The following is a 19,547-nucleotide window of genomic DNA, read 5'->3' on the forward strand; positions in this document are numbered from 1 at the left end:
TCTTCAAATTCTAGAGACCCTTAATTAAAACATATGAGGTCGTGTATATTTTTTAGCTTGACTCCCACGTATAAAATCGAAAAATAATGCTAGCGTCATTATTTTTACATCATCTGATAGCTTTTTATCTTGGTTTTGTGGGAAAAATATAAAACCTACGAAAACTCAAATGGTTGTATTTATTATCGCGTGTGCCACTATAGGAATACATGTGCCTATAGTAGCACTATTTCTAATTTCTGTTCCTATAGTAGCACTAGCATCACGGCGTCGGCAAAATACTTATCAAACCCGTATTTTTACAAAACTTTTATATTTTTCCTACAAAGTGTGGATCTTAAGCTTTCATTTGATGTAAAATAAATATTAATTCATCAATTATTTCGTATAATAAAAAATAGTTTCTCTCAGTAGTGCTACTATAGGAACAATAGGTTTACTATAGGCGCAAGGGAGCTCAAATTTTAAGCAAACATATTTTTTTCGATCATTTTTTGAGCAAAATCGAGATGTAAATCAATGGTACTTAGATAAATAAGTCCTGACCTTCATGTCAAAAAATGTTTTGAAAAGATTTATAGCAAAACGGCCGGGAAAAGTCACTAGTGCGACTATAGGGGACTGTCCACTAAGGGAACACTGACCCTATACTGAAATTGATTACAGTACAGATTAAAGTACAGAAAAAGTTTTTGAAAATAGTCTCCTTAATTTTCTTTTGCCCCACAGGTGGGGCAAGTGGAAAGTTTATCGTTTTGAACAATAAATCCAAAAACTAACGGTTACATTCACGATTTCTATTACCTTTAACATTTGTTAAGGCGTCTCAATGAGCAATAACATAAGTAACATGTATACAAAGAAAATTGTATTCTTGTTACTTGAACTTTCTTCTGTTCAGTTATGTTTGTTGAAATGATTCGACAACATTATAACTGCAACATTCCCAATGTTAGTTTTTACATCATGGGATAGAAATTGCATTTCTGCTCTGTAGATTTTTCACCGCTCGTTAGGCTGATACAAATATTAATTTTCTTTTATGTCCGAGACCACTTGGAAGGTACGAGGGGGGGGATAAAAATAAATAAGGAACAAAAAATTAAAAATGAAAAAAAAAAGTTATTTTTTCGAATTTTTATTTTTAACAATAGTTGTTAAACTTTTTCCAATCGTCATCTGGATCATTATTTTACCTGGTTTTTACTCTAAAAATTAAAAAAACCTAACTGATGTCAAAAAAATGATGAATCTTTTTTTTTCTCCCCTTCAAAATTTTCAGATTTTTGAAGGGGGGGGGGGTGACATGAAAGAAAATTAATATTTGTATCAGCCTTATTTGTTTTCAAGAAAGTCGGATATGACGTCGAATAACTCTTCAAAAGAAATCAAACGGAATCATGCAATAAAGTATTTATAAACTTTTTTTATGTGGATACACCTATACCCCATTTTTATGTTTTGAACTTGCTTTACATAGACATTCCACGAGATTTCCGTGCGTTGTCTTATATTGGAACATTTCAATCAACGTTTTCCTTTTAATCGGTTGTCCGAAGTAAACATATTATTATCGTAATATTTGGCAACCTTATTTTTAGAGAAGTTCCATGATTTGGCCATGATAATAGCTTTTAACGCTTTTAGTATAGTGTTTCTTGAATTATAAGCACGTTCTGTTATTCTATGATAATTGCGAACCTTGTGTACTTATAGCTACCTAGAGAGAAAACACAAATTCAATCTCTAATGAGAAACTTTTCACTTGCCCCACGTGATTGGAAAATTGACGGTGTTTCAATTTAGTTATTTTTGGGTCTATGTCGAATTAATTCCAAAACTTTTTTATTGCAGTTTAAAACTGTCAGAGGGGACAACTTAGAAGTGGTACAGAATATTTTTTTCCGCAACTTTTTTCTACTGAAAATATTAAAATAAGATTGCACGCCGCACAACTTGTTACGGAGTACCAGTTAACAGGTTAACAATCTTTTGCTCTATTATGCAATTATGGTTGAAAAATCTCAGGAATCTCTTACCTACCGTAATGTTCTGAATGGCTTCAACGGTTTACGCATGATTTTGAAACGTTAATTCACATATTCAGTAAAATATACACATTATTTTCACTTACCCCATTTACCCACTTGCCCCACGGTACCTTATTGTAATGACAATCGACTCTTGAATAGCATCATTGAAAGTTTTGAAAAGCTGTTTCAAGGGACCATCCTAAAAACCACACTGAAATAAAAGAATGAGGCTATTTTATTGGAAATTTCATATAAGCACAACTCCGTACTGAACTTGTATGTATTATATGAAAGCAGTTTAGGTTCACCTGCAATCAAAAAAATAACAAAAAATAGAGCCATTTCAAGACCAACAATTGAAAAGGCCTCAAGTCCAAAATGTAAACAAATCGGTTTTCTGTTGATTTCAGTGTATAATCGTTGCGTGGTGGGAGAGGAAAACAGAAAACACGTGAGAAGTGTTGGGGGTCAATCGAATTGATTTCGCCGACGTTTGACAGTGCCTAAACGAATAGGTTTTTGCGGTGCGCGGAAGGAGAAGATTTCCTCTTGTGCGTGAGTGAAGACAATTGATTGTCTGGTGTTGTGATTGTGGGAGCTTGGCCTGTTGGCCATGGCGGCTGTAAACGCCGCTCCCCCCGGGGGGAATTCCGGTAACGGGAGAAGATTACCGGAGTGGTTGGATCCAAACAGTAATCACGGACAGTTGGTAGTGATGTCGATGATGGCGAAAGACGGAGGAAAGTTCCCGGACAATCCGTTCGTTATCGGGCGGTCGCTGGAACATGCCGCCGGTGGAAAATTGGACGAGACGTACACCGAAAACAGAGGTTCGCGGTACGTTTTGAAAGTGCGAAGTGAAGCGAAAGTGCAAAAGTTGCTGCAGATGACGGAGCTGATTGATGGCACCAAGGTGGCGATCCAATTGCATCCGATGATGAATTTCGTCAAATGCGTTGTCAGCTGCCCGGAAGCGATCAACATGAGCAAGGAATTGCTTGAAACGGAGTTGAGTAGCCAGGGCGTGACGAATGTCCACCGAATCACACGACAGGATGGAAAGGTAAGAGTAAATACCCCTACCCTTAATTTGACCATCAGTGGAACTGTTATCCCGAAGCATATTTGGTTTGGTTCGCTTCGAGTTCCCACCCGTGTGTATTATCCCTCCCCAATGGTTTGTTACAAGTGTTTCGCGTACGGGCACACAAAATTGCGTTGCCAGGGGCAGGAACGGTGTCGAAATTGTTCGAAAAGTCACCCAATCGATCTCGAGACCGGCTGTGCATCGCCTCCGCAGTGTTTGCATTGTGGCGAAGGGCATCAGTCGAACAGCAGGAAATGTAAGGTGTTCCAGAAGGAGGAGGAAATCATCCGGATCAAGGTCAACACCGGCGTGTCGTTCATTGACGCGAAAAAGGAGTACGACCGGGTCCATGGCGAAAAATCGTATGCTGGGGTTTCCGGTGCTCAGAATCGATTGCATCAGGACGAAAAGGATCGGGAAATTCAAGTTTTGCGGGCTGAAGTGGAGCGGATGAAAGGAGTCGACCAGGAATTGGCGAAGCTCCGAAAAATCGTCGAGGAGCTTTCGACGAAGAAGCATAAGCGGAGCAAGAAGGAACGAACGATCCAAGTCATGAAGGTAACCGATTCGGAGATGGAGGCAGAAGAAATCGACAAGAAGGACAAGTTGGCGAAAAGGAAGCAGCAAGGAGGATCCGGAGAAATCTCCCCTCCCTACAAGCGGAATACGAACGGGAACGATTCGGAAGTAATGTCGGGTAGCAACTACGAATCGACGGGAGCTATTGGTGGCGAGGTGAGTTCACCTCTTCCTCAAAGATCCAGGTATGGCCCAACGAAACCGCAATCAAGCCGCATGTAACAGTCGAAGTAGTGAACAGCATAGTTGTAGCCCCCCAAAAGTGTTTGCAGTGCAGTGGAACATTAACGGCCTTAAAGGCCGTCAGGATGAACTTTTGTTATTAGTGCGTGAAAATCCTCCAGTAGCTATCGCTCTGCAGGAGACTAAAAACAGTGACAACTCGTTTCTTGGGCGCTTCCTCCGGGAAGAATACGTATGGTTTAATCGTGTGGATCCGGAAAACAGCACGGTGCGGGGCGTCGCTCTTGCAGTGCGTAAGTCTTTCGATCCGTCTCCCGTGGTATTAGACTCTTCCATACCAGCAGTAGCAGCAACGATCCTTTATCCAATAGAAGCCACTCTGGTTTCTCTATACATCCCTCCAGATAAAATGACTGTCCAAATGGTGGAAGACATCTTAGCGTCGATTGTGCTGGCAAACAAGTATCCGCTAGTGGTGATGGGAGACCTGAATGCCCAGCATGAGGCTTGGGGCTCCAATAAATCAGACAATAAGGGAAAAGCAATCCTAGAGTTCGTGGTTGATCACGACCTAGTGATTTTGAATTCCGGACAAGGTACCCGATTAGATCCTGTCAGCGGAAAGTTATCTGCAATCGACCTCACCATTGTATCAACGGAGATTGGGTATAAACTGAGCTGGACAGTGGATGAAGATAACCGAGGTAGTGATCATTTCCCGATCATAATATCCGTTACTGGAGCTGAAGTTGCTAAGCAGACTAAAAGGCGGCAATGGATGTACAACAAGGCGGATTGGAAGGGTTTTGAGAACTCCATCGAGAAGAAAAGTGACCAGTTTTCCAGCCTTTCTGAGTTCACCAAGCTCGCAAAGTCAAGTGCGGAGAAATTCATTCCTCGAACCAGCTCGAATGTTGGGAGAAAATCGGTTCACTGGTGGAACCCGGAAGTGGAAAACAACGTAAAGTACCGGAGGAAAAAGCTACGTAAGGTAAAAAAGCTACCCGACCATCACCCGGAAAAGGCCGAAGCTGTTAAAGAGTTCAAGCTAGCGAGAAACAACTGCAGACGAGTCATCAATAAAGCGAAAAAAGCATCCTGGGACGAGGTTACTAATTCGTTCAATCCAGACACTCCAGTGAGCCTCATCTGGCGTAACGTGAAAGCGTTGAGCGGGAAGAATCAAGTAACGGCACCAACCCTTCGGCTGAATGACGTGTTTTTGGAGGACCCCAGAGAAATTGCAAACACAATGGCTGATTATCTTGAGCAGATATACGGACCTGAAGAGATGATTGCGGCCGAGCCCATGGCAGATACTCCCAAAATTGAAGGTCTGTTCAATAGGGATATCTCCATGGAAGAGCTGTTGTGGGCAATAGACCAGGGTAAAGGGCAATCCGTTGGGCCTGATTCTCTCGGATACCCAATGTTGAAACACCTCCCATATAAGGCCAAAGTCGGTTTCTTGAAGCTTATCAATGAGGTTTGGAAGTCGGGAAAAATTCCACATGAGTAAGGTACAGTTATCCCGTTACCCAAGCCTGGTAAAGACCCCAAGATCCTCGGCAATCAACGTCCCATCACATTGATGAGCTGTGCTGGGAAGACGGTAGAACGGATTGTCAACCGGCGGCTCGTTGAGGTAATTGAATCAAACCAGCTGTTGGATCCACGACAATATGGGTTCCGTCAGGGAAGAGGCATCGATATGTATCTAGCGGATCTGGAAGCATGCGTTGACGAGGCTCTAGGAAAAAAGCAGCACATCGACTTAGTTTCTCTGGACATCAGCAAAGCTTACGATCACATCTCCAACAAGGCAATAGTAAGACAGCTGCAAAACTGGGGAATTCACGGAAGGTTGATGGAGTTTGTTCAAGACTACCTCAGAGATAGGTACTTTCGAGTGGCAATTGGAGGGACCTTCTCTGATAGGAAGAAACAAACCAACGGCGTACCACAAGGATCAGTGCTGGCAGTGACTCTCTTCGTGATCGGCATGAACTCTGTATTTGGCAGGGTTTCGGAGAGTAGTCCATCGCGCGTGCTGCGCTTCTTTGTTTATGCTGACGATATTGTCGTAGTCATCTCCGGTCTGAACCAAAAGGCAGTCAGGAAAAAGGTACAAGAAGTCGTTTCATGGATAGGAAACTGGGCCAATGACAGCGGCCTTAAAATTGCTGCTGAAAAATCGAAGCACCTTCACATTTGCAAAAAGTTGAAACACGCAAACCTTCCAGAGGTGAAACTAAATGGAGCCAGCATACCACTGGTTAAAAGTACCAAAGTGCTTGGGGTGACGATCAACAGCAGATTCGACTTCAAGGAACATGCAGTGCAGGTCAAGAAGGAGTGTAAAAGTCGAACATCGTTGCTTCGGATCATTGGACGTCGATCCGGCGGAACAAGGTCAACTTTGCTGTACATCGGAAAGGCCCTAATAATTCCGAAGATATTTCATGGATGGGGCATAGTAAGTCGGAGCAATACGCAAGCAACAAATATCTTGAAACCTGTTTACAACGATATGCTACGTATTGCTTCCGGTGCGTTCCGGTCTAGCCCAATAGTAGCAATTTGTGCGGAGTCTGGCGAGCTGCCTTTTGAGCACTTGGCATGCCAAGTACTAGTGGCAAAAGCTTCGAAGCTGGAAGAGAAAAAGGCATTTGCAAACCACTCAGACGAGTGGCCAATTTCAACGCGTGCGAAAGGTATGTTTGAAGAAGCGACGGGTGAGGAATTGCCGCCCGTAGCGGAATTCCCCCGACCGCTGAGAAAAAGCTGGGCGTCTGCGGAAATAATGGTTGACTGGTCTATTAAGTCCCAATTCAAAGTAGGAGAAGCCACCAGCAAAGCACAAGGACTATTTATCGATTTAGCGAGAACAAGCTACCGAAACTTTAAGCATGTTTTCACTGATGGATCGGTAGACGAAGAGGAACGAGTCGGGCTGGGCATATACTGCAACGGAGAGGAGCAGTGTGCCCGTCTGCCGACGGGTTGCACGATTTTTTCGGCAGAAGCGAAGGCGTTACAGCTTGCTGTTCAGTCCGTTGAACCTGGAGAGAATGCTGTCATCTTCACGGACTCCGCGAGCTGTGTGGCAGCGATCGAAGCGAACACCACCAAACATCCGTGGATTAGAGCAGTGCAGATTGAAATGGAGAAGAAGAACGCGGTGATTTGCTGGATCCCTGGACACGTAGGAATTGATGGGAATGAGAAAGCGGATGCATTAGCGAATAGTGGAAGAAGAGAAGAAGTGCGGGATCGACAGGTACCGGCCGTCGATCGAAATAGTTGGAGCAAGAAGATTCTGGAGTATGTGTGGGAAGGGGCCTGGCACCGAGAACGATCAGTGAAATTAAGAAGAGTGAAACCATCAACTGCTGCATGGAGGGACCGAAAGACTCGTAGTGAACAAGTGGTGCTAACCCGATTGCGTATCGGGCACACGAAGATAACCCATGGGTGGTTGATGGAAAAAGGGGAGGTGCCGAAGTGTCAGCATTGCGGCACAATAATTACAGTGGAGCATTTGCTCATTGAATGCAGGGCATTCGAAAAAGTGCGTAAGGAGATAGGACTCGAAAACAGTTTGGGGTAAATATTATGTTACGGACAAGAGAGGGAAGGGAAAGTGATCAAGTTTTTGAAAGAGTTGAAGCTTTTCAATCAAATTTAAAAAACTATGGGAAACGTTGAATCAAAAATGTAATGGACAACAATGTAAAAACAATGGAAAAAAGGAAAAAGAAGTAAATAAATCTGTTGATGAAAAAGAACTGTGAAAACAATCAAAAGTGTGAAAAGGGAAAAAACATCAAATGCATGCGAAACTGTCAATCGTCGAAAAATATGAATGCGATTTTAACAATAAAACTGTTTTACACTCCGTAGATGACCGAGAGGCGAATGACCGCTTTTGCGGTTAAAGCCTCGTTAAACCAAACAACCAACCTTCAGTGTATAAGAGCCTATTCTTACTAAAACATACAATAGTCATTTAAAAATATGCATAAAAGTTGAAAAAATAACATTTTTCTAAAAGGCCCCATCTCATTTTCCGCAAACCAGGATATTTATCGCAAATGCGGCCTTTTCTCAAAAAGGCCTCATTTCTATATCTGACGGAAACCGAGTTGAGGCCTGTTAAACAAACATCAAAATTGCAATGTAGATTGCGAAAAACGTTCCGAATTCACTAAGTAGATGCAGGTTATACTACGGAGCGACTGCTCCTTGTATTATTTTATACAGTGGTTGTCTAAACGGCGAACATTATCGGGTTCCTGTAGACTGATGTATTTTGTATCATACTACCTAATAATACCTGTGTCAGCCTGTCTGTACTTCACAAATTATCAACAAAAACACGATTTGGTTTCAATTGCATGAAAAATAACGTTCAATTGCAATATAATTTCAATTGAACCAACTTTTCCATACATTTTCTCGACGACAAACTCGCGTAGCACATACATAATGTTCATGGATGACGAAGGGTTCAATCAATCACATATTTAATCGACCGCACGAATCTTCTCTTGCTGTAGGGATCTCCATGTACTTTACTTCACCACTTAACACTATTCTACACTTCAAATTTCTTATTTCATCATCAATTTTGAATGATTTTCAAAAGGCCACATCAGAAGATGATGAAAAAACAAGCCACAACTAGAAGGCCTCAACACATTTTAGAGTAAACAAAGGCGTCAACTCACAGGCCTCATCAGCGTCGGCCGGCGTCTATGGGCACAAATGAAAAGGGCTGCACAGCTTTTGGTGAAATAAAAGCCTCATTTCCTTTGACTCGTTTTTTTAAATCAATTTTTTTTTTCGTACGAAAAGCGTTACGGAGTGGTGAATGGAGTTCAAAATTTACGGACGCTGCCTATGGTTTATTGAGTCGATATCAAATCATGTAACTTTGACTCTTTTAGTTTACTAGTTCGTTGAACGCTTTGCAGAGTCAAAATTCATGTTTTGTATTTTTCAGTATATATGACTTCTTAATACCTGCCAAAATTACAATACCGTCGTCAGCCATACGGGCGATATGAGCCACCTTGATTTGAGCTCGAAAACAACCCGATAACCTTTGGACCGTGCGAAAATTTGATTTACAAGGCTGCTAGAGACTTGGTCTCTGTTTCAAGGCTAGTCTCTAAAAAGTCTCTAATTTGAAAGGAAGGTCTCTAACGTCTCTCTTTTGACCTAAATGTTCTCTAAAATCTCTATTTTCTTCTTTCTCCCTGCAGTTAATCCTATTGCATAATTCTAGAGGCTCCAGCGAAACCTTCGGAGATTCTTACGTAGTTAATTTCCAAGAATTTGTTTTCGGATTTCTCTAGGAAAAAGCTTCCGAAATTTTTCAAGAGATTTCTCCAGATTTTTCTGCTGGCATATTTGGAGGGGCTTTTCTAGAAATTCCTCTATATATTTCCCACAAACTCTCCCGGATATTCCTCAAGAGAACAATCCCTTCAACCCTTTTTCCGGCTGATGACTTCTTTCAATGTTTTGCGTAAAAAAAAGCTCTATATGCTAGAACAAAAGTTATTGGAATTTGTCTAAGTTTATCGAAATCGTGAAAAAGTTTTGATTGTAGATCAGACAACCAAGTGAGCAGCATGTTGTTATTAAGCAAACGAATGGACTTAAACGTTATTAAACAATTCTACGATGAAGAGAAGATCATTCTCTTCCTCCCAGTAGTTATGATAGGTTTTATTTTGCATTTCACAAGGATCAAAGTATGTGTCTCTTGTAGATTAGGGGTTGCTGAATCTGTTGCCGTTCTCATAAATGTTCCAACACGTCACAATGTTAGGGGCCCAGATAGCCGTAGCGGTAAACGCGCAGCTATTCAGCATGACCATGCTGAGGGTCGTGGGTTCGAATCCCGCTGGTCGATGATATTTCCGTAAAGGAAATTTTCTCGATTCCCAGGGCATAAAGTATCTTCGTACCTGCCACACAGGGCTGCCAGATGTACAGATTTCTCTGTATAACACAGATATTTTTATTCTGACCCAGATTCAATTTGTATGGAACACAGATTTTCTTTCAACAATTTTTGTATGGACACAGATTTTTTTTGTATGGGACACAGATTTTTTAACCTCTTGGATACAGATTTTCTATCAAATCATCTGGCAAATCTGCTGCCACACGATATACATTTGCAAAAATGGTCAATCGGCAAAGAAAGCTCTCAGTTAATAACTGTGGAGGTGCTCATAAGAACACTAATCTGAGAAGCAGGCTTTGTCCCAGTTGGGACGTAACGCCAGAAAGAAGAAGACGTCACAATAAAAAAGCTAAAGGTCACTAAAGTTGTATAAAACACTGATGTTTATTTGAAATTTAAGGTATGATTTAGTGATCTAATCCACCAAGCATGCAAAATAGGACTTAAACTTTCAATTAAGATATAATTTGGTTTAAATTTCACGATTAAATTTAGATTAAATCGACTTTGACAAGACAATGTACCAAACACTCGATTACCAATGGCTTTTAGGGCGAGATTATAAGCTATGCGAGATTTATTGAAAAGCAATGGTGCTCTACAGACACTATGAGCGTCAAAGCGTAAGGCAATATTTAAAGGAACTTATTCAGAATATTCTCCAAACCATCTCCAGTAATTTCCCCAGAAAATACTTTGTAATTACACTTCCAAAGATTTCTACAGGTCTCACGAGAAATTTCTCAACGGTTCAGTCTAGAGTTATTGAAGAAATACATTTAAGTTTTTAAAGATTATTCAAGAGTAATTGAAGAAATAAAGGGATTTTTCCCAGGAAACTACACAAAAATTGTTTTAAAAATTGCAACGCCGATTTTTCTAGTTTTTCTCCTAGTTATTTTCATATTTATTCTTTCATGAATTCACCAACATCGGTTTGTTCAGGAATTGCTAAAAAATTTCACCAGGTATTAGTGCAGAAAATCTTATGCTCTGGATTTTTTTCTAGGCACTTCACCAATAATTCGTCAAAGAATTACTTATACAGTTCTTCCAAACATTTTTCAAATAACTTTTGAAATGGAATCTCCAGAGATTACAAATTTCTTCAAGAGTTTACATCGAGATTGCGTTCGATGTTTTCTAGGCTTTTTTTAGAATATCCTACAGCCGTGGGCAACGAGGGGCGGCTCGCGGGCCGCACGTGATGTCTGTATCTTTCGAATCTGTTAAGTTCCGCGATTTTTTTTCTCCGGGAAGCTGTTCTACTCGCAAAGTTATCAAGAACGTCAAACTAAATTATTACGAGAATTATCCGATATCAGAAATTATCCAGAGATTCGATTGAGTATGATTTTACTAAATATCTCAGCAATGTATTTAGAAAATCCATCATGACTTCCTCAGAAACTAAGGAGATCTTTCATGTCCTCATCAAGAATTTTAACAGAACTTTCTTCAGAGATTAGTGTAGGATTTGTATTAGAAATGTCTCCCAAATTTGTTGAGGTATTTCTCAAAATCTAAAAATAATCCTTTACAATTCCCTAGAGACCTATCTGGAAACATTCCTGGATAAATTCTTTGGGTGCGTCTATGTTATATTTTTTAAGTTTTCTGGAGAGTTGCAGAATTCGAAGGAAATCTTAATGCAATAGTGAAACTATCGCAGCAGCACCGCTTATTGTTTGAATTCATGAAGATGTCTTAGACGGCAATCTAAGACAAAATCATAACAAATAAGATGAAAAAAAACACTTCACACACTTTGTAGGATTCATGCACAGACTTAAGATTTTCTTTTTTAGAGAATCTTCTGGCCGGCTTTTCTAAAAAGCATCATGTTAAAACTCTCATTTTATGGTTCTTGTAAGGTCCATTTTGGCTTGAAGTTCGGTATCTTTTTGGTCTGTTTTTCAAGCATGATATTTTTAAGACACTCAGTCGCTACCAGCCCTGAATTTTATACTTCATATATTTACGAAAATAAAAAAAAAATGTCGCTATTACGAAGACTGAACAGGAAACATTTCTCAGCAACATCTCTTAGAGGGTATTTCTAAATTTCTTTGAGGTCGAGCCAAGTAAGCAGTGTAAAGTGAGGCAAAAGTTTTTTTAGGGACATCCATCAGGTACGTCATTCTCAAAACTTAACATTTTCAAATTTCTCAGTCCTCCTTCCCTTGTAATAATTTTTAGGAGTAATCTTCAAAAATTTTATATAGATCGTCACGTTTTGATGACAAAGATTCCTTTAGATATTGCTCTGAAAATTTCTTCAGCAGTTCATCCTATTTCACGGACTTTCCAAAAAAAATCTGTATAATTTCCATCCAGGATACCTCCGAACATTCGTTCAGATTTTTTCAAGTTTTGAGCCATAAATTTTACTAAGAATATTTCTAGATAATTCAGATTTTGCGGTTTTCTTCAGGCAACGGCCAAAGAAAATAATGGAAGTCCGTAAGGTTCTTTTAATGGAACGCCTTATTTTGGGAATTCCTATTATGGGAAAATATGTCGAACGAAAACTTGGATAATATCATGCAGAATTTTTTTAACAGAAAAGAACGACTGAAATTAAAAAAAAAATGCAGGAATGATCGCAGTGGTTACAAAAATAATTGCTGTAGCAACAGATGTGAAACCCAGCAAGAATGTTTGAGAAATCCATAGAGAGTTGACTTGAGATGTTACTCGAAAAATCTTTGAGGACTGCAGGATTAATCACCGCATGGTATGCAGAAGAAATTCCTGGAGAAGCTTCACGAGAAACCTCTGGGCGAATTTAATTTTTAGAATTCCTAAAAGGATTCTTGGAATAATCCCAGGAGGAATTCGTAGTGCAATTTCTGGGAGAATCAGTGAAAATCTTGAAGAAATCTTTCGTTCAGGGTTTCTACATTCCAACCAGGATGTTCTCCGACAATACTTGCACAAATTCCATAGATTCCTTCAAGACATTCTCGCGCAACGTTTCAAAAGGACCTATCTAACATCGAGAGACTCTCTTTGTTTACTTTCGCTTTAATCAATAACTGAGTCACATTAACCTCTTCTGTTGCCTTTTTTTGTATGAAACGCTAGTCAAGGAAATTGCCTTTCGATCTATAGTATTATTATTATTATGGCTTTATTAAGGAGATTTTCAGCCCTAGGCTGGTTCATCTCCGTCGATCTATAGTAAAAAACTACCCAAAAGCTTTAGTATTCCACTGTTATAATCGAAAGAGAGCGAGAGAGGAGAGCATCTCTCCTTTGTGCATAGGTTCTTTAGTAACTCGCTGAACGATTTGTATGATTTAGGATTTCCTGGAAGTAATTTTAAAAGTTTTTTTAACAGTCCATTGAGCATTGAAAGAATGTCTAGAGGAATTTTCGGAGGCGTCGCTAAAGGAATTTCAGGAAAAATATTCCTCATTTGAAGAATTCTGAAAACCGATCAAAAAGCAACAAATGAACCTAAAAGAAACCGACCAAGAATTAAGAAAACGAAAATAAACTAAACGATATCAAGAGGGAAAAGTTCCACTGACTGAGCATTCCACTAACGATGTTTTAAAGAGTTTTTTTTTAATTCTGAAATTACAAGTATTATTGCTTACATTACTGCATCTATTTTTAACGATTTTCACTGTCACAAAGTTTCCTTTCTACATTATACCGAAGATTTCTTCAGGAGTTTGAATATTTGTGATTCATTTACAAATTTCATTTTTTACAGAAATATATCAGTCGTAACTCCTTTAGTAGTTCACCCACTGATTCTGTTATCAATTTCCAAAGAATTCCCTCCAAGATTTCAGCTTAGGACATCTTCAAGAACTCATACAGTAATTTCCCTAAAGATGCCCCCAGGGATTATTTAGGATAACCTCCGAGATTCTCGTACAGGGTTTTTAAGGTTTCAATTAGGATTTCCCTAAGAATACTTTTAGAAATTATTGCAGACATTACAACATAACATAACAATGATATAACATCCTTTCAGGGATACCCTCATAAATTCTTTAAGGAATTTCCAAAGGAAATAATTTAACCAGGAATTCCTTCAGGGATGTCTCCAGGAAAACGTGATTGATTTTTTAAATTTGTGAATGAATTCCTAAACAAAACCGAAATCCTAAAGCAATATCTGATGAAATACTTGATGAGCCTTTATGTTACATTGTTTGTTTCAGCACACTTCAAAGTTACGCTATTAGAATATAGAAATAGTCAATCTATGTCGTAAGGAAGCGAACCTATAAAAGTTTAAATAGATCTTTTGTTCATTATGACCATTTTTGTATTTATTTTTGGCCCTCCCTGTAGCTAGGTAAAGTGTATCGCATGGCAACTACAACCATAACCAGTAGATATTGGGAATGAATCGTTCCGTGTCTTCGTCTGTGGTATGATTTTCAGCTGAGAGTGAGACTAATTGGAATATGTAGGTAGGTACACGCTGAAATAATTAAATACTAAAATGCTTAAAACTTATACTAAAATCATATTCAGTCCATTCACCCCATGAGATGCATATCTTTCTTTTATTCCTTCAAAGTATAAACGATATTTAAGAATGATAATGCATAATGGGGCAAGATTATTTAGCTGCTGATATTTTTATTTACATTCAAAACTAAAGAAGGGATAAACATTTCAAATGAAGTAATTCAAACAATTTGATAAAAACACATTTATTTCGTTTAATCACATACTACACTACCGCTTTTCGGGTATTAAGACAATACATTGCTTCGACACTATGTATTGAACCCGCAGCTGCATGAGTGTATCCTATGTAATCGGAACGGAACCCTCGTCAGAATCAAAATTCCGGTGGCTCTTAAATAGTTTCCGGATCACTTCCCGGTTTGAAAAAGCGTTGGTAAACCGTCCTCTGGAATCGCCAATTGGTTAATTTTGCCAGTCAGAGGTAATTTGCAGGAAGAAGGTGAGATCCACTAGCATCCTCGGGAGCGTCTGCTTTTTCCAACTTGGGGCTCACATCCGGGTGGCTGAAATGAATTCAATTCTTCCTACATAGTCTTATAGTTTGCTGCAGTTTTTCTTACTCACTTGTGAGACCCTGGAGTCTGTAGGATCATCTATATATATTCTCAGCATGAAAAGCATTATATGAAAAAAAAAAAAACGCGAATTACTTTCCACTTTTTGTTTTCCACGCGAGAGGCAAGAACTGAAACTGTGAAAGAAAAATGGCCAAGTCCCAGGTGTTGCTCATAATAGTCAAAAAGCATAGCGAATAATAATTTTCAAAAATGCATTGCGAAGTATAAAACATATGGTGAGGGTGCATTTTTCCTATGCTGGACAATGCATTAAATTAAAAAAATCAATCATTACAATAATTAACACCCTAAATAGTATTTTCAAAGTTCTCCGTGTATATAGTTTTTCAATCAAACTTTTTCATCAAACCAAACTCATCTTCTGCGGCACGTTCCGTTGCATGGAACTAGGTTCTGTTGCGTTACACAACGCTACCCCGAGGTCGCAAACTCAAATGAAGAGACTGCTAGAGCCGGTCACCAAATCGTGGCAAACCGAAAACTTCTTCAGTTTAGGATTGATTGCGAAAGTAATCCCGACCTTCTAATTGGAAGTTCAGACGTTAACGTTAATAGGACGAGATATGAATGTCTTGTGTAAACAGTTCACAGTGTGGTCTCCATCACAGTGAAGTTGCGAGGGTCAGTGAGCTATAGGAGCACACTACTTGGCCTATAGGAGAAATGTGTGAATCATTGTTCGTACTTTAGTAGTGATTTTAAGGAATCACACACGCAAGTAGGCCTTGAGTGAATATGTCTTTTACAAATTGGCAATCTGCAAAGCAAGCAATGAAAAATCAATACACTCAAATTTTCAACTATGTATGGCTGAAAGGACCATCGAGGTAGCCTTGAAACCCAACTTTTACTATGGATCTATAACTATAGATAACTAAAGATCGAGATGTAGAATATCGACATTTGGAGAGTTGACTGTCTTAATTTCACGGTATTCATTGTTATTTTTGGATACATTAAATTAAATTAAATTTCTTATTTTAATAATGAGGATGAAGAAAAGTGGTTAAACAAATTTTTTTATGAATACACTATCTCATTCCAGAAGGAAAACAAACACTCGATCGCAATTTGCAACTTCCAAAAACAAACACCAGTGCACTTTTTTCTCGCCTTGGATTGCTGTATAATATTATCAATTGCGGCGGGTGTTGTTGTTACGAAAGCGATAATATTGCACCATTAAGGCTCAAGAATCCATCATTCAATCATCAGCAATCATCAAAACTGAAAAACCAGTTTTTTCGTTCATATTCAATGAAATCTTCATGAAAATCTATCATTGCATTACAGATAGCAAGTGTAGTGCGATGATAGATTATCTTGAGCATTGCTTAAATTTTGAGCAAAAAAACTGGTTTTGAAAATTTGTAAAACGATGATGGTTATTTTCCTCTTAAAGCAATGCTCACGGCGAAGCGGTACATAAAGAAAGGTATATGCTCCCTATAGCAGGGGTTTCCAAAGTGTACGTTGCACCGAGCATTGCGTAGCTGGTCGTGTTTGGTACAACATTACGGTCAAGGCTTTTTCTTTGTGGCGTTATGTTCGTAATGATATAGCATTAGCTGTTCTGAACTTGGTGTTCTATGAGTAGCTATTAATTGAAAACTTTCTTTGCCAATTGACCCATATCCAGTTTGTTGCCTGTTCTACGTTAAAAATTGAGCTAGAACCCAAAATTTCAACATTAGAGTACGATTTCAATTTTTATTTCCATTAATTCTAGATAGATTTCATCATACGTCTACTCATTTACAGAAATTAAACTATCTGATATTTGCAGGCTTCAAAAAATAATTCCAAGTTCAATAAATTTTCTAGAATGCATAACTGATTGACAAACAGTGAATTTAAAGGACTGGTACGAATTAAACATGTAAAATTCAAAGTCCTGTATCTTTTTCCTTGGCTTTATTTCCACCCTTCAAATGTTATCGAAGTTTAAGTATATTATTGTACCATGAAAGAGATTTATTTGCACTTACTATTCCATTTTTGACTAAAAATCGTACCAACCTCTGCCATAAGATTCTCAACATGATTTCAATTCAATTTTCAACTACAAAAAAAGAAAACCTGCCAAGCTTTCACCTGCTTTACGATGCTTTCCTTTTCCGTAATTCATGGTAATGTGCCAAAAATGTGGAATACAGAAACATTCATGCTATAAGCCTGATTTGCTGCTGAAAAGGAATCGCTAAAGAAATTTCTCGCTGATTCCTTGCAGAAATTTTCTACAGCGACTCCCATTTGAACTGAAATTTCCTTTCAACTGCGTACTGCGATCAGAAAAAAGCGCATTCTTGATCGATTCCTTGCAGAAATTTTCCATGCATCAAGATAGGCCGAGAAATTACTTGTCAGTAGCGAATCAGGCTTATAGCCTGATGGAAAATCTGTCCCCAGATTGGTTGGTTTCGGCACCAGAGGAAATCCAGGTGGAGATCGCCCATTTGAAGATTGTCTGTAGTTGGTGCAGAAACGAGAGGAGTGTTTTGTGAAGGACAGTAGCTTTCGCGAGGCGGCCGAAAAGCTTTCGCGGGGCAGCTGAAATCGAAGAGTGATCGATAGGGTTGAAGAACACACTTTTATCGGTTCTAATGCAGGAACTGTCCAATTCGCAGAGTCGAAGTTTGCAAGCTGCGTTGAGTTCGAGCAGACGACCTCTGAAGCTACTGGTCGAGATTGAGAATAAGAACTTCACAGAGACAAGCTCGTTGCAACAATCTAGTAGTTTCGGAACTCTTCTTCTGTGATGTAGCGCCAGCTAGTTCTTTAGAGCCTTCAGCAGCAAGGGCCTAGATATGAAACCCTCCGTCACGGGCGATACTTGGGTGATACTTGGGTCCGTTGAAGTCCATTCCCTCGTCGGTCTTCAAGAATTCCACTAGATCATGTTGGCACTAACAACTGAGCGGTTGACGGCATCTGGGAATTCCGCCAAATAGGTCGTCAGCAGTGACATGGCCCCGATCAGGATGTCAGCTAGAATGGGAATCCCGGCCGTCGAAGGCGAAGCGTCGAACGAGTACGGACTGAACCTGGACAGTTTACATAACGCATTGGTGCACACGGACGGACACGTAACCGCGTTCTTCAAGAGAAAAGGAGATGTGGTGATTTGGCATACTGTCGGAGTAGGCTGTGCTTATCTGAAGGATTAGAATTATAAAACTGTCAAGCAGTGAAGACTGGAAAACTCCACAAATAGTTTGCTTCGATTTCAGCCTCCTACACAGTAGTTGTGATAGTCATACACCTTGGGGTTGCCAAGTGATATTCCATGCTCATTATTTATTATTATTATTATTATAGCTTTATTAAGGAGATTTTCAGCCCTAGGCTGGTTCATCTCCGTCATTGTTTATTTCTACAGTGAGCTTTCATGATCGCTGACTACAACCCAACTGAGCAGCGCATTTCGCTCACGAGGTCGCTTTGATTGTTCAATGATCATGCTCATCAAGCTCGCTCAAGTCTCCAATGCCTGGTGCTGGATGAAGCTTCAGATAAATTCTTGGGCGGCAACTCAGCACAAGGAATATTGGAATACCGTTAAGTCACCAGTCACCGTGCGGCCTCCATTCACCGTGCACATATACAAATTCCTACAGAATATTAATATAATTTTCACAAATTGTTCTTTTGCCAGCAAAATAAGATAAAACTGATGAAATGAGGTAGTTTCGGTCGCAAAGCATTTTGAAAAATCTGGTTTGTGTAGTCAAAATCATGTGAATTATTTTTGATAATGAGATTTTTCAACAGTCTTAGTAGAAACGCCAAAAATTCACATTTTCAATTCAACGATAGAATATGAAATTTTTCAAAATTTCAACAAGTTTTCACTGCGGATACTTTTAGTAAGATGTATTTCACCGTTTGAGCAAAGAGATGTTATGCAAATTAGATTTTTTTATTGTGTTTCAGTCGAAACCCAAATACACGGTGAATGGATCCTTATCAATATATATGGTTCCTATTACCGTGCATTAGTGTAAATGGCATGGAATTAATCGGTAAAATTTGATTTATTGTTACATTGTCATTAAATTACTTCATATTTAGCTTTTGAGTGAATATGGAATGGTTTGGACAATACAGTCAAACCTCCTATAACGATTTGAATGAAAAAATAATTATTTAGCCAATTTTTAAAATTTTTATGGTTTTTATTGTAAATGAAGGTTTTAAAACTCTTAAAAATTAGTGCGCACACTAATAGCAACATAGTTGCTCCATCAACAACGTTTCTTCAAGATACAAAATTAAATCATAACGAAAACTATACGCACGGTGAATGGTGCACTTGTGAGCACGGTAAATGGTGACTTAGAACGGTACGAGGCGACCTTAACATGACATTTTCAAACATAATTTTTGAGTAATTTTTTGTTATGCATCACTAGTTTTAGATTTTTCCCTGAATTATTGAATAAAGGCACGCTCCGTAGTATTATTCTAGTACGCTTCAAATTATTTGGAAAAGTTATATAATTTTTTGAAGCGCATTTTTTTCTTAAATGCACGGTGAATGGCAGCTTGACGGTAGTTTGGAGTCGTGTCGTTTCATTTTCATTTTCATTTTGCAGCGTTTGGTGGGG

General features: G+C 39.1%; 1 protein-coding gene across 1 annotated transcript in view; it reads right to left on the reverse strand.

The window, feature by feature from the left end:
* The window catches only part of LOC5571237 (cysteine-rich hydrophobic domain-containing protein 2), a 51,132-nt gene that overhangs the window by 23,501 nt on the left and 8,084 nt on the right, over positions 1–19,547 (reverse strand). The window lies entirely within an intron of this gene.

This window comes from Aedes aegypti, chromosome 3 (assembly GCF_002204515.2).
Source record: "Aedes aegypti strain LVP_AGWG chromosome 3, AaegL5.0 Primary Assembly, whole genome shotgun sequence".
NCBI classification, from domain to species: Eukaryota; Metazoa; Arthropoda; class Insecta; order Diptera; family Culicidae; genus Aedes; species Aedes aegypti.